This window comes from Oncorhynchus keta, chromosome 15, assembly GCF_023373465.1.
Source record: "Oncorhynchus keta strain PuntledgeMale-10-30-2019 chromosome 15, Oket_V2, whole genome shotgun sequence".
NCBI classification, from domain to species: Eukaryota; Metazoa; Chordata; class Actinopteri; order Salmoniformes; family Salmonidae; genus Oncorhynchus; species Oncorhynchus keta.
The window spans coordinates 30,292,596-30,306,977 of NC_068435.1; the positions used below are offsets into that span (position 1 = coordinate 30,292,596).

The 14,382-nt window shown below is 41.8% G+C and overlaps 1 long non-coding RNA gene across 1 annotated transcript; it reads right to left on the reverse strand.

Moving 5' to 3' along the window:
- Window positions 1-7,430: 7,430 nt before the first annotated feature.
- LOC127907634 (uncharacterized) lies at window positions 7,431-11,671 on the reverse strand. Its single transcript, XR_008065240.1, has 2 exons — window positions 11,540-11,671; window positions 7,431-8,184 (listed from the first exon to the last, which is right to left on the reverse strand). It is a non-coding gene; the product is annotated as an uncharacterized LOC127907634 (long non-coding RNA).
- Window positions 11,672-14,382: the final 2,711 nt, after the last annotated feature.

Sequence of the window (14,382 nt, forward strand, 5' to 3'; positions counted from 1 at the left end):
ATAATTCCCACATAGAGGAGAGATCCGGTGAGGAGCCGGACAGTTACGCCTGTGTCGCTGTACCGCTCCTCTCTAATAAGGCCTGTCGCCGGCGATTAGGGATTGTTGACAGGGCCACTTGTTGTGACTGGCACCAGCCTCCCTGCACAATCACGGCTTCCTCCCATTCATCACATCATGGTCCACAGAGCACACAGCAGCATCCTATTGTGTATACGCGCAAATGCCTGAATGCACACGCACACATGCACGCAGACATACCCACACGCATGCACACAGACACACAAACACACATGGAGGCAAGCATGCATACAAACAGACACACACACACACACACACACACACACACACACACACACACACACACACACACACACACACACACACACACACACACACACACACACACACACACACACACACACACACGCACACACACTAAACACACACTACACACTACACACACACTCATGTTGACAAATATCAGATGGTGAAATTAACGGTCATTCACGGGTCATGGAGGAGATGTCTCTCTCTCTTCCTGCTTACTGTCTCCACCCACGCTTTCCCCACACAAAGCCCTGCCTCCTGCAGCAGTACATGCTGGCCTGCCACTATCGGGAGCTAAATCTCTCATTACATTCTCATTCATAGCAAGGCCCGTGTACTCTGTATTCTGATCCAGACTGGAACCAAACTAATTACTGTGTCATCGCTGTTCTCTGGGTTTTGTGGCCCCTGGATTTTCTGTGATTAGTTTCTTCCAAGTCATTTATAAAACGGTTCATGGGGTGCAAACTATTTTGTGTCTGAATTAGTCGACAGCCCCTGTTCTTTATTTGCTAAAGGAGGGGGAGACCTTGGGCTAATTGTAAAGGGATAGCTGCTGTCTCATATTATTCCTTATCTTTGCAAAATGGAGACTCAAAATTGAGACTAATTCCATTACTTTTTAGAGTGCATGGGCCCTGGTGTGACAGCCAACTCTTCACCCCATTCTTCCTGTTCCCTATGGAGTTACTGTACGGCCTAAGTCACACCCTGGTATATCTTGCTGACCTCTGACCTGAGCTGCTAACACAGGCATGTGTACTGTAGCTATTTATTGCCCATATGATCATGAGATAATTAATTATCCTGTAAGTCAAGGTCAACTAATGGGAAGTCTGGGGGAATTATACTACAAGTACCCTCTTGGCACCACAGATGGCAAAACAACTAAATATACATGATTGTGGTATTATTGTTATTAGCTAATGAATAATAAAAAAAAACATAACAAAAACCACAGAGTCACGTTATTTGACAGTATTTTTGTTCAAACCTGAGATATGTTTGTAAACTTCTGTATTCAGCTACTGTATGTGTCAGAACAGCAAACCAAACACTCGTGCTCATCTTCCCCGAGGCTGTTTATTCACACCAGCTTATTCCACAATGGCCTATCTTTAATTGAGCTGTTAATTGGACAATGAACTACAGTTGACCTCCAGCGTTTTGTTGCTGTCATTTGTAGCGATCCTCTGAGAACGGAGTAATAGATGTGGTACGAAGAGAAGCGGCACACTCCGAATGACTCCCTGAATTAGTCCCCTATTGAACTGCCCTGATAGACAAGACCTTGGATTTCAAACCATTCCCCACAAAAGCACATTGCATACAGTAGCATCAAGCATAAGCTACATACATAGTGTACACAATGTATTGAGGTTAGGGTTGGAATCAATTCAAATTCCATTTCCACATTTTTATCATAGAGAATGGGGATTTCAATTGACTTCCTGAATTGACTGGGTTGAAATGGAATTGAACCCAAACCCTATTTGAGCCACTACTGAAAACAGAACAAATAAGGAGTGTCAGAGTGACAGTCCTATCCTGACTGCGACATTTAAACATGATTAGTCTACTAACAGTCATTTTTAGAACTGGCCATTTGACCTTCCTCTGACACTATTCGTCTTCACCGAATTATTACCCATGACACATGCCACCCATCGACCAATCAAATAATGCCCGGTCTTAGCTGCAAATTGTCTCCCACAATTCTGGACGAAATGTTGACATCCTTCTATCCACAGATAGAAGGAAGCAAAGCAGATATACTGCTGTAGTTTACAGAGAGAACATTGGTGTGTCAGCACGTCACGTGATGAGTGTAAGTTGGTAAGCCACAGTGAATGGGGCGAACAATGGCCCTGTTAGTTGGGGCGGCTTGGCCCGCCTGGCCCATGTGCATGCTAGCTGTAGCCCTAATCGGCCATGATTACAACTAATGGCTGTAATGATGTACGCTCTCTCCCCAGCAGGACAATTCAATTAGGCTCAGGCCAATTCTGTATCTCCCCAGGCAGCCCCGAACCCTCTTTCTCTCTCTCCCTCTCTGTCTACTCTAGCCAAGTGTGTGTGTGTGTGTGTGTGTGTGTGTGTGTGTGTGTGTGTGTGTGTGTGTGTGTGTGTGTGTGTGTGTGTGTGTGTGTGTGTGACTGTAAAATAGGGTCGTATGAATCTACATCCGCCATGTTTAGTTGCCTCTGGATAAGGTGCTGAGTTTGACATCTATTTCATGTAAAAGTTGTTTTTTAAAGAGGAATTCTAAAAAAAACAACTCTGACCACATATATTGAAGTAACTCTGAGTGCAATGTTAGTAGCCTCAGGCCTGGAAACTCAGTTTGCATCTAAAATACATTAATTAAGTGTTTGGTAGCATGGCTCATACTGCTCTATTCAAAAGGCCATTGTAGAGCAATTTAAAAAAAATATTGAAACAGAAAAACTAAATAAATTGATTGTTCAAAGAGTACTTGAAATTCTTTGTTGTTCACCGGTGACTAAGCATGCTTATGCCGCTCGATGGCCAACCTTTGGCATGGTCACAATCTTGATCAATTTACAAGGTTTTAGTTTTTCGTTACCATGTATACTGTTTTGAAAACCCCTCACATTGGAGTATGGTGCATTATATTATGAAGAAAAAAAAGAAGCTTCAGCTTATTATATTGCCGCCCCACCTGCACATAGATATACTGTAGATATTTTACATACACAAACGTATCTAGACTGAATGCGCACACACACACACACACACACACACACACACACACACACACACACACACACACACACACACACACACACACACACACACACACACACACACACACACACACACACACACACACACACACACACACACACACACACTGAGGTTAAGTGTGTTTAAGTGCTATTTGAAATCAATACAGTGCTTTGAGAAATATGATATTTATCGTACAAACTCACCTCAACCTTCACACAAGCCGTAACTAATTAAGTTTCTGCTGTCATCTTCACCCAACCTCATACTTTAGCATTCAAATTATTCTATGGGAATTTAATGTTTGACTAAGCTCTGCTGCCTGTCCTTTGGGTGGTGGACCATTCTTGATGCACGCAGGAAACTGTTGAGCATGAAAAACCCAACAGCATTGCAGTTCTTGACATAAACTCGTGCGCCAGGCATCTCCTACCATACTCTGTTCAAATGCACTTACATATTTTGTCTTGCCCTCTGGCACACATTCACAAGGAATAACTTGTGAACACATTCCAAATAACAAGGAACAAATAACAAGGAACACAAGGAACACATTACAAATATTGCGTTGCACCCCCTTTTGCCCTCAGAACGGCATCAATTCATTGGGGCATGGACTCTACATCGTGTCGACAGCATTCCACAGGGTTACTGGCCCATGTTAACTCCAATGCTTCCCATAGTTGTGTCAAGTTGGCTGGATGTCCTTTGGGTGGTGGACCATTCTTGATACACACAGGAAACTGTTAAGAGTGAAAACCCAAGCAGCGATTGCAGTTCTTGACACACTCAAACCAGTGCGCCTGGCACCTACTACCGTAACCCATTCAAAGGCACTTACACCTTTTGTCTTGCCCATTCACCCTCTGAATGGCACACATACACAATCCATGTCTCATTTGTCTTAAGGCTTAAAAAACCTTCTTTAACCTGTCTCCTCTCCTTCATTTACACGGAAGTGGATTTAACAAGTGACATCAATAAGGGATCATAGCTTTCACCTGGATTCACATGGTCAGTCTATGTCATGGAAAGAGCAGGTGTTCTTAATGTTTTGTATGCTCAGTGGCTATAGATAACTGACACTGTAATGTAACATATATTGTCGTGAAATATTTCATATATAGGAATTTCCCAGAGAAACTTAGGGAAGCAGCTGTCCCTCTTCCCAAGCGGTAGTACAGAAAGTGTTTACTTCATACTCACAGAAAGAGCTGCGGTTTTCCTCAGGGGGGTGAGGGACTGTAGCGGATGGCTAAGTTAGCATTCGCTATACTGCCTAGGGAAGGAAGTCACTCTGGTATATGTGCTTCCTTGTGAAACACAGCTACAGTCCACATGGTCTATGTGGAGTTGAACTGAAACAACACGGGACCAGTGTACCCATCAGCGTGCTTTATTATCTTTTTACCGTACATTGTTGCATCATATGGTTGACTTTAGGGAGTTTTTAGTGTAAATTGAGGCTAGTGTGAAGTTAGTATGGATTTAAATTGTTCTTGCTTGACCATAAACTTTTGAAATTGTGTCTCTCATGCAACCTTTTCTATGTCAACATTTTGCATAGAGTAAACTGAAGGAAAAGCATCAGCAATAAGCTTTTGATTGGAATTGAGCTGCTGTCCTTTACAAGGAAAGTTTGCAGTTTTGCAATCCTAGGACTGTGCATCCTGACTATTTTTTAAATCTTGCCAGCACAATATTTTATTCTTCATACAGTATTGGTACCAACATAATTGTCACGTCTTCCACCAAAGTATTTGGGCACTTATGTCATTTTTTGTGCCTATTGTTGAGCGGAATAAAAGTGAGCCTGTTTACTCTACTCTGCTCTCTAGCACCTGACTTCGCCTCTCTTACACAGCCTTAAGAATAATACATCTTTCAAAATGACTTGATCGGCAATAGTTATTTAAATGATCACCTCATAATGAATCACTTAATGATGCATTAGTTCTTCCAAATCAGACCAATAGGTATCGTCAAAAGATCATTGTTTTCCTTCCTAAAGGTTGGCTGACTGCAACATGGGTTTTGCCACCTCACATTTGCTCAATGAGAAACGTCCAACAAAAACAGTTAGCTTTTTATTATAATGGTTTACTATGTTATGACTATGTTTACTATGTTATGACATTTGACTTTTAAGAGAACATGGATTTAATATATAATCAATCCGGGTGAATTATGAGACCCTGTCATGTGTATTAGATATATACTTGACCACAAAAGTTTTATTAACCCTAACCAGACTGTATCAGATAGCTGTCCAGATGTCAGCCTTTATAACTTGGGGGAGTAAATGGAAAAGGATCCATATATTTCACCAATCCAGACTCCTTTATATTAATATCAGATTGAGCATTGGCGTATTTTGCCTGACCAGAGCGCAGTCTGCAGTACTTATCAAGTGATTAACTTATCAAGGCTCTCCACTGCCGAACAGTCTGCTCTAGTTTCCATGGAGACTTGGCTTTATTTGATGAAGGTAGCGCGTGTGTGTGTGTGTGTGTGTGTGTGTGTGTGTGTGTGTGTGTGTGTGTGTGTGTGTGTGTGTGTGTGTGTGTGTGTGTGTGTTGTGTGTGTGTGTGTGTGTGTTTGTGTCTATTTGATTGTTTTTAACCCTAAAAGCACCAACAGGGGTACATTTTGACCCCAAGGTTTTTTTTATACTTCTGAACTCGTTTTTATACTTCTGAACTCGTTTTTATACTTCTGAACCCGTTTTTGTAGTATCCAATTGTTGGTAGTTACTATCTTGTCTCATTGCTACAACTCCCGTACGGGCTCGGGGGAGACAAAGGTCGCAAGCCATGTGTCCTATGAAACACAACCCAACCAAGCTGCACTGCTTCTTAACACAGTGCGCATCCAACCCGGAAGCCAGCCGCACCAATGTGTTGGAGGAAACACCGTGCACCTGTGTTACGGTATATGGGGCAGTCTTTCCACTGACACAGAGCCAAAACAAACTGTGTCATTCAATCGAGAACTTCAAATGCATCCTAAGCACTTGAGCTGTAAGCGCTTACTGTATATATGCAGAAGACAGAGAAGGAAACACGCCTGCCAATTCTCTGTATCCTATGAATAACAAATTAACATAGGAAATAAATTATGCAAATAAATGAAAGCGTCTGTCTTCATTTAGTTGGAGATGTGAACATCCCACCCCCCAAAAAGATCTGATGAGCATGTTCAACTGCAGTGCTTTTCAGAATTCCTCCTTTTTGCTCATGGAAAGAAATGGTAATGCGTTGAATTAATAAGGTTGAAATCACTTGCTATTTTGGATCATTCAAACATTCTGATATTCCCATTTTTATGGCTGTTAACATTTAAAACCATAGTGGCTCACCCTCTGTTTTTTATAGAATGAATCATTGTGTTCTGTTGAAGAGAATTTGGAGATATGTTAGAAAGTGTTCCACTTCTCAACCTTTGCTTTGAAGTAGGAAAAGCATTTCTTTCTGGATATTAACTGCAGAAAATAAATAGATAATATATAATGTCTTGAGAAATACTTTCCAGGACAGTAGGAGTTGTATTACTCAATAGAAGGAGAAGAGAAGAGCATATATACCCAGGGGAGGATATATGTTTTCATTCTTCATACTTACCCCACATCTCTCACTCTCTTTATCTCTCTATGTCTCCCCTTCTCTTTCTTTCTCTCTCTCTCTCTCTCCCCTTTATAAATGACACATAAAGGGAAAGGAGGATACCTAGTCAGTTGTACAACTTCCACATTTAACCCACATTTAACCTGAATCAGAGAGGTGCGAGGGGCTGACTTAATCGACATCCACGGCACCTGGAGAACAGTTGGCTAACCACCTTGCTCAGAACAACAGATTTTTTCTTTGTCAGCTCGGGGACTCTATCCAGCAAGCTTTCGTTTACTGGCCCAATGCTCTAACCACTAGGCTACCTGCACATACGGTGTATACATTCAGATAGTGGAATATGAAATCATTTTTCATCTCACACAAATACAGAGACAGATGGAGAATGGATAGCACCAGGCAATGCAAAATAGTATAATGTCTCTCTCATAGTATCAAAATGTATGCAGTTGGCAGAATCGCCTGGTACAAAAGGAGATAAATTATTGAGCTATGGAAAATTATGCAAGCCTTTGGGCACACAACTGAAGGATATGATTCTTCTGTAGCTTTCCTTGTTTCGCTTTCATACATTGTGTCTCCTTCCATGTAAAGATAATGAGAATACCACACAAGCCAGTGAAAATGTAATGATTACAATACTATTTGTATAGTATGTGTGACTCAAATAGCTGTATAATGGCTGACATTTAGGTAATGGAGGAATAATAGTGCAGGTCCAAGAGCTACATTCAGGTATTATCCACAATTTATTGTTGAGAGACAATTGTTTCCATGGGACATCATTTTGACCACTGCATGGTGCATGGTATTGTTGGTTCTGGCTCATTAAAAAAGTTTAACGGACAGATTGGAGTGGCAGCAAGTCTCAAACTTTAAATGGTTCAACATTTTGCCATGTCCAATACGTCAAATCAAATCAAGTTTATTTATAAAGCCTTTCTTACATCAGCTGATATCTCAAAGTGCTGTACAGAAACCCAGCCTAAAACCCCAAACAGCAAGCAATGCAGGTGTAGAAGCGGCTAGTGGCTAGGAAAAACTCCAGAGAAAGGCCAGAACCTAGGAAGAAACCTAGAGAGGAACCAGGTTATGAGGGGTGGCCAGTCCTCTTCTGGCTGTGGCGGGTGGAGATTATAACAGAACATGGCCAAGATGTTCAAATGTTCATACATGACCAGTAGGGTCAAATAATAATAATCACAGTGGTTGTCGAGGGTGCAACAGGTCAGCACCTCAAGAGTAAATGTCAGTTGGCTTTTCATAGCCGATCATTCAGAGTATCTTTACCGCTCCTACTGTCTCTAGAGAGTTGAAAACAGCAGGTCTGGGACAGGTAGCACGTCCGGAGAACAGGTCAGGGTTCCATATCCGCAGGCAGAACAGTTGAAACTGGAGTAGCAGCATGGCCAGGTGGACTGGGGACAGCAAGGAGTCATCAGGCCAGGTATTCCTGAGGGATGGTACTACTGCTCAGGTCCTCCGAGAGAGAGAAAGAAAGAATTGGAGAGAGCATACCTAATTTCACACAGGACACCGGATAAGACAGGAGAAATACTTCAGATATAACAGACTGACCCTAGCCCCCCGACACAAACTACTGCAGCATAAATACTGGAGGCTGAGACAGGAGGGGTCAGGAGACACTGTGGCCCGTCCGACGATACCCCCGGACAGGGCCAAACAGGCAGGATATAACCCCACCCACTTTTCCAAAGCACAGCCCCCACACCACAAGAGGAATATCTTCAACCACCAACTTACCATCCTGAGACAAGGTCGAGTATAGCCTGCAAAGATCTCTGCCATGGCCTAAACAAGGCCATAACTTGTCCGTGTAGACCAATTTGGGTTTTCAATCACTCCAAAGGAATGTGGTGATCGATGGTATCAAAAGCAGCACTATGGTCTAGGAGCACAAGGACAGATGCAGAGCCTCGGTCTGACGCCATTAAAAGGTCATTTACCACCTTCACAAGTGCAGTCTTGGTGCTATGATGGGGTCTAAAACCAGAATAAAGCATTTCGTATACATTGTTTGTCTTCAGGGAAGGCACGCAACAGCCTTTTCTAACATTTTTGAGAGGAATGGGCGATTCGATATAGGCCGATAGTTTTTTATATTTTCTGGGTCAAGGTTTGGCTTTTTCAAGAGAGGCTTTATTACTGCCACTTTTAGTGAGTTTGGTAAACATCCGGTAGATAGAGAGCCGTTTATTATGTTCAACATAGGAGGGCCAAGCACAGGAAGCAGCTCTTTCAGTAGTTTAGTTGGAATAGGGTCCAGTATGCAGCTTGAAGGTTTGGAGGCCATGCTTATTTTCATCATTGTGTCAAGAGATATAGTACAGTACAGTACAGTGTCTCCCTTGATCCTAGGTCCTGGCAGAGTTGTGCAGACTCAGGACAACTGAGCTTTGAAGGAATACGCAGATTTAAAGAGGAGTCCGTAATTTGCTTTCTAATGATCATTACCTTTTCCTCAAAGAAGTTCATGCATTTATTACTGCTGAAGTGAATGAAAGCCATCCTCTCTTGGAGAATGCTGCTTTTTAGTTAGCTTTGTGACAGTATCAAAAAGACATTTTGGATAGTTCTTATTTTCCTCAATTAAGTTGGCAAAATAGGATGATCGAGCAGCAGTGAGGGCTCTTCGATACTGCACTGTACTGTCTTTCCAAAGCTAGTCGGAAGACTTCCAGCTTGGTGTGGCGCCATTTCCGTTCAATTTTCTGGAAGCTTGCTTCAGAGCTCGGGTATTTTCTGTATAACAGGGAGCTAATTTCCTATGAGAAATGTTTTTGGTTTTTAGGGGTGCAACTGCATCTAGGGTATTGCGCAAGGTTAAATTGAGTTCCTCAGTTAGGTGGTTAAATTATTTTTGTACTCTGACGTTGTCACGTTCTGACCCTAGTTCTTGTGTTATTTGTTTGTTTTAGTTGGTCAGGACGTGAGTTGGGTGGGCATTCTACGTTTTGTGTTTCTAGGTTGATTTTCTGTGTTCTGCCTAGTATGGTTCTCAATCAGAGGCAGGTGTCATTAGTTGTCTCTGATTGAGAATCATACTTAGGTAGCCTGGGTTTCACTGTTGTTTTGTGGGTGATTGTCTGTGTTTGTCGCCACACGGTACTGTTTCGGTTTGTTCACGTTTATTGTTTTTGTATTCATTGTGTTCAGTTTATGTTTTTTAAATAAACAACCACGGACACTTACCACGCTGCGCAATGGTCCTCTGATCCTTCTCGCTTCTCCTCCTCAAACGAAGAGGAGGAGGAAAACCCTTGCAGACATCCTTGGGTAGGCGGAGGGAGTCTGGAAGGGCATCTAGGAATCTTTGGGTTGTCTGTGAATTTATAGCACGACTTTTGATGATCCTTGGTTGGGTCTGAGCAGATGATTTGTTGCGGTTGCAAACGTAATAAAATGGTGGTCCGATAGTCCAGGATTATGAGGAAAAACATTAAGATCCACAACATTTATTCCACGGGACAAAACTAGGTCCAGAGTATGACTGTGGCCGAGAGTAGGTGCGGAGACATGTTGGACCAAACCCACTGAGTCGATGATGGCTCCGAAAGCCTTTTGGAGTGGGCCTGTGGACTTTTCCATGTGAATATTGAAATCACCAAAAATTGTAATATTATCTGCCATGACTACAAGATGACTAGAAACTCAAAAGACGAAAACTTCATTCATTTTTTGTAAATTGACATTTGCTGTCATAAATGTTAGCAACACCTCCACCTTTGCGGGATGCGTGGGGGATATGGTCACTAGTGTAACCAAGAGGTGAGGCCTCATTTAACACAGTAAATTCATCAGGCTTAAGCCATGTTTCAGTCAGGCCAATCACATCAAGATTATGATCAGTGATTAGTTAATTGACTATAACTGCCTTGGAAGTGAGGGATCTAACATTAAGTAGCCCTATTTTGAGATGTGAGTTATCACAATCTCTTTCAATAATGGCAGGAATGGAGGAGGTCTTTATTCCAGTGAGATTGCTAAGGCGAACACCGCCATGTTTAGTTTTGCCCAACCTAGGTTGAGGCACAGACACGGTCTCAATGGGGGATAGCTGAGCTGACTACACTGACTGTGCTAGTGGCAGACTTCACTAAGCTGGCAGGCTGGTTAACAGCCTGCTGCCTGGCCTGCACCCTAACTCATTGTGGAGCGAAGGGAGTTAGAGCCCTGTCTATGTTCGTAGATAAGATGAGAGCACCCCTCCAGCTAGGATGGAGTCCTTCACTTTCTGGGTGAGTCCCAGAAAGAGGGCCAATTATCTGCAAAAGCTATCTTTTGGGGGGCAGAAAACAGTTTTCAACCAGCGATTGAGTTGTGAGACTCTGCTGTAGAGCTCATCATTTCCCCTAACTGGGAGGGGGCCAGAGACAATTATTCGATGCCGACACATCTTTCTAGCTGATTTACACGCTGAAGCTATGTTGCGCTTGGTAACCTCTGACTGTTTCATCCTAACATCGTTGGTGTCGACGTGGATAACAAACAATCCCTATACTATCTACACTCGCCAGTTTTAGATTTGGCCAGCACCATCTTTAGATTAGCCCTAACGTCGGTAGCCCTGCCCCCTGGTAAACAGTGTATGATCGCTGGATGATTTGTTTTAAGTCTAATACTACGGGTAATGGAGTTGCCAATGACTAGAGTTTTCAATTTGTTAGAGCTAATGGTGGGAGGCTTCGGCATCTCAGACCCCGTAATGGGAGGAGTAGAGACCGGAGAAGGCTCGGCCTCTGACTCCGACTCGCTGCTTAAGGTTATTTATAATAACATACAATTCACAAGATGCAATGTAGTAAAATACCTACCTTCTTGAGGTGGGGAGCTGGCCAAGCTTTGAAATCAAGGGTGGGGAAAACAGGCAAAACAGATGACGGACAATGGACAGAAATTCACTCACATTGACGACATGAGACAAACAAGACACATGAAATTCGAAGTCAATTTGCACTGCTGTCTTTCTCTTTCTGTTTCTCCCTCTGTCTTTCACTCTCTTCCCACCTCTCTCTCTCTCCCTCTGTCACTTTCTTTCTCACTTCCTTCCTCTCGCTCTCTCTGTATTAGTTTCTCTGTCTAGAAAAAGACTACTTGTAGGTTCCATTTGATAAAATCATTAATACAAGTTGATTGCCATAACTCAACAGAAATGTCTGTTGCTTGCACATTCGACATCACGTAAACTACGTATTCGTTATATATCGAGGAATCTAATAGAATAAACTCTAATTTAATCCAAAGTATCTGTAAGATCAAGTCGGAAGTCACCATTTACTGAACTTCCAAAGTTATTAATGGGGAGAACTGGTTGAAAGTTTCTGTTGAATGAGCGACACTGGTTGAGCTTTCCTACAGCATTTCCCTCCAGAGGCCATGAGAAAGTTGTCCGGCTGCGGAGACTGTGCGAGGGGGTTTATACTGCTATCTGTACTTACTGGTGGTACAGACGCTGTTTCATTCTTTCCTACACTGAAATGACCCTTGCCTAACAATTGCGTCTGAAGCTGGGCTTGCAGCACAGCTATCGTCGCTGTAAGGCGATTGTTCTCCTGTATATTATGAGTACAGCGACTGCAATTAGAAGGCATTGTGTTAATGTTACTACTTACCTTCGGCTGGTGGAAGTCCTGATGAACCATGTCCAGATAAAGCGTCCGGAGTGAAAATTTGAATGAAAAGAAGTAGAGTGAGTGAAAAACAAAAACGTAATTAGAAAGTTAAAAAGTTGTCAGGTAGCAAAGTAAAGTTAGCAACAAAATGCACAACAGCACGTAAACAAGTCTGCAAGTTGTGTTCTGTTAATCCCTGTCGTCGCTGCCAGTTTGGAAGCCTTTGTTAAGGCCTCTAGTAGTACAAGTGATATAAAGCATCAAATATTTTTTCATATGCTGTAATGTTTGTAAACCCTTTACCTAATAGCCAACTTGCTTGCACCAATCCCTTGGAATTACAGTAAAATACAACCCCTTCCCCCTAAACAAATGTAATTAATTAATTGATTCAGATAACGTTAGCATTTTTTCTTTTTACCGTATAATACAGTAAATTTTACAGTATTGTACTGTGTTATTACGTAGTACTTGCTTTGATACCGTATTTGTATTTCAGTAGGTGTAGGCTACTGTAATATGAAATACAGAATTTTACTTGCCAACGAGCTGCCTGTAAGCTACTGTCAAATCCACAGTAACCCCTTTATAGTTTATGTGTGTCACTTGGAAGCTTCACTATTGTAGCCATATGACATAGCTAAATGTTGTTGTTGTTGTGGTGGTTTTCGTTGGATGTACTATTACTATTTTAATCCATATCTGATGGAAATAAAATGAAAAATGTAGACCAATGTTTTTACTTTAGATTTATAAACAATCTATAAATGAACAATGAACAATTTCTAGACTACTTATGAACCTCTTTATTAATCCTTTATACCTTAAATGGTAAAGTTTTACCGGCCCAGCAGTTCTACTAATTGTCAGTATGTTTTCAACATAGGTCTGTTCTGCCCGTTTACAGTGTCAGATATAGATATATAAAAGATCATTTAAAAAATAATACCCAACCCTTTTATAGGATACCAAGTGTTTTAAAGTCCTGGAGATTATTTAATTAAACTTCTTTCAGATGTATTTGTATTTATTAGGGATCTCCATTAGCTGTTGCCAAGGCATCATGTCACGTTCGTCATAACGAGGCGACCAAGGCGCAGCGGGGTAAGCGAACATAACTCTTAAATTAAAGAGAGAACACTGAACAGAACTAAACAAAACAACGAAACGAACGCAAAGTTATATAAACCGAGTGCTGACAGGCAACTACACATAGACAATAACCCACAAAACCAAAATGGAAAATGGCAACCTAAATAGGATCCCCAATCAGAGACAACGATAAACAGCTGCCTCTGATTGGGAACCAATTCAGGCCCCCATAGACCTACATTTACCTAGACAAATTAAACCATAGATATACAAAAAATCCTAGACAAGAAAAAAACACTCATACCACCCTCTTCACACCCTGACCCAACCAAAATAATAAAGAAAACAAAGTTAACTAAGGTCAGGGCATGACACAGCAGCTCCTCTTCCTGGGGTCCAAACATATTAAAGCACTTACATTACGTATAAAACAAAAGATACAACAGTAAATCATATAAAATTGTTATACCACTATATATCTACAATACAACATGTTTAATACCACCATACAACAATATCACAATGTATGCATATGCATGTGTCTGTACCTTTTTGTGTGTCTCTTCACAGTCCCCGTTGTTCCATAAGGTGTATTTTTACCTGTTTTTTAATCTGATTTTACTGCTTGCATCAGTTACCTGATGTGGAATAGAGTTGCATGTAGTAGTGTGCGCCTCCCATAGTCTGTTCTTGATGTGTGTCATGCCTTGGTCATTGTATTTTGTGTTTTTGGTATATGTTTGGGTAGGCCAGGGTGTGACATGGGTTTATATGTTGGGTTTCGTATTGGGGTTTGTATTAATTGGGATTGTGTATGATTAGGGGTGTGTCTAGTTAGGCTTGGCTGCCTGAAGCGATTCTCAATTGGAGTCAGGTGATTCTCGTTGTCTCGGATTGGGAACCGTATTTAGGTAGCCTGAGTTTGCGTTGTATTTTGTGGGTGTTTGTTCCTG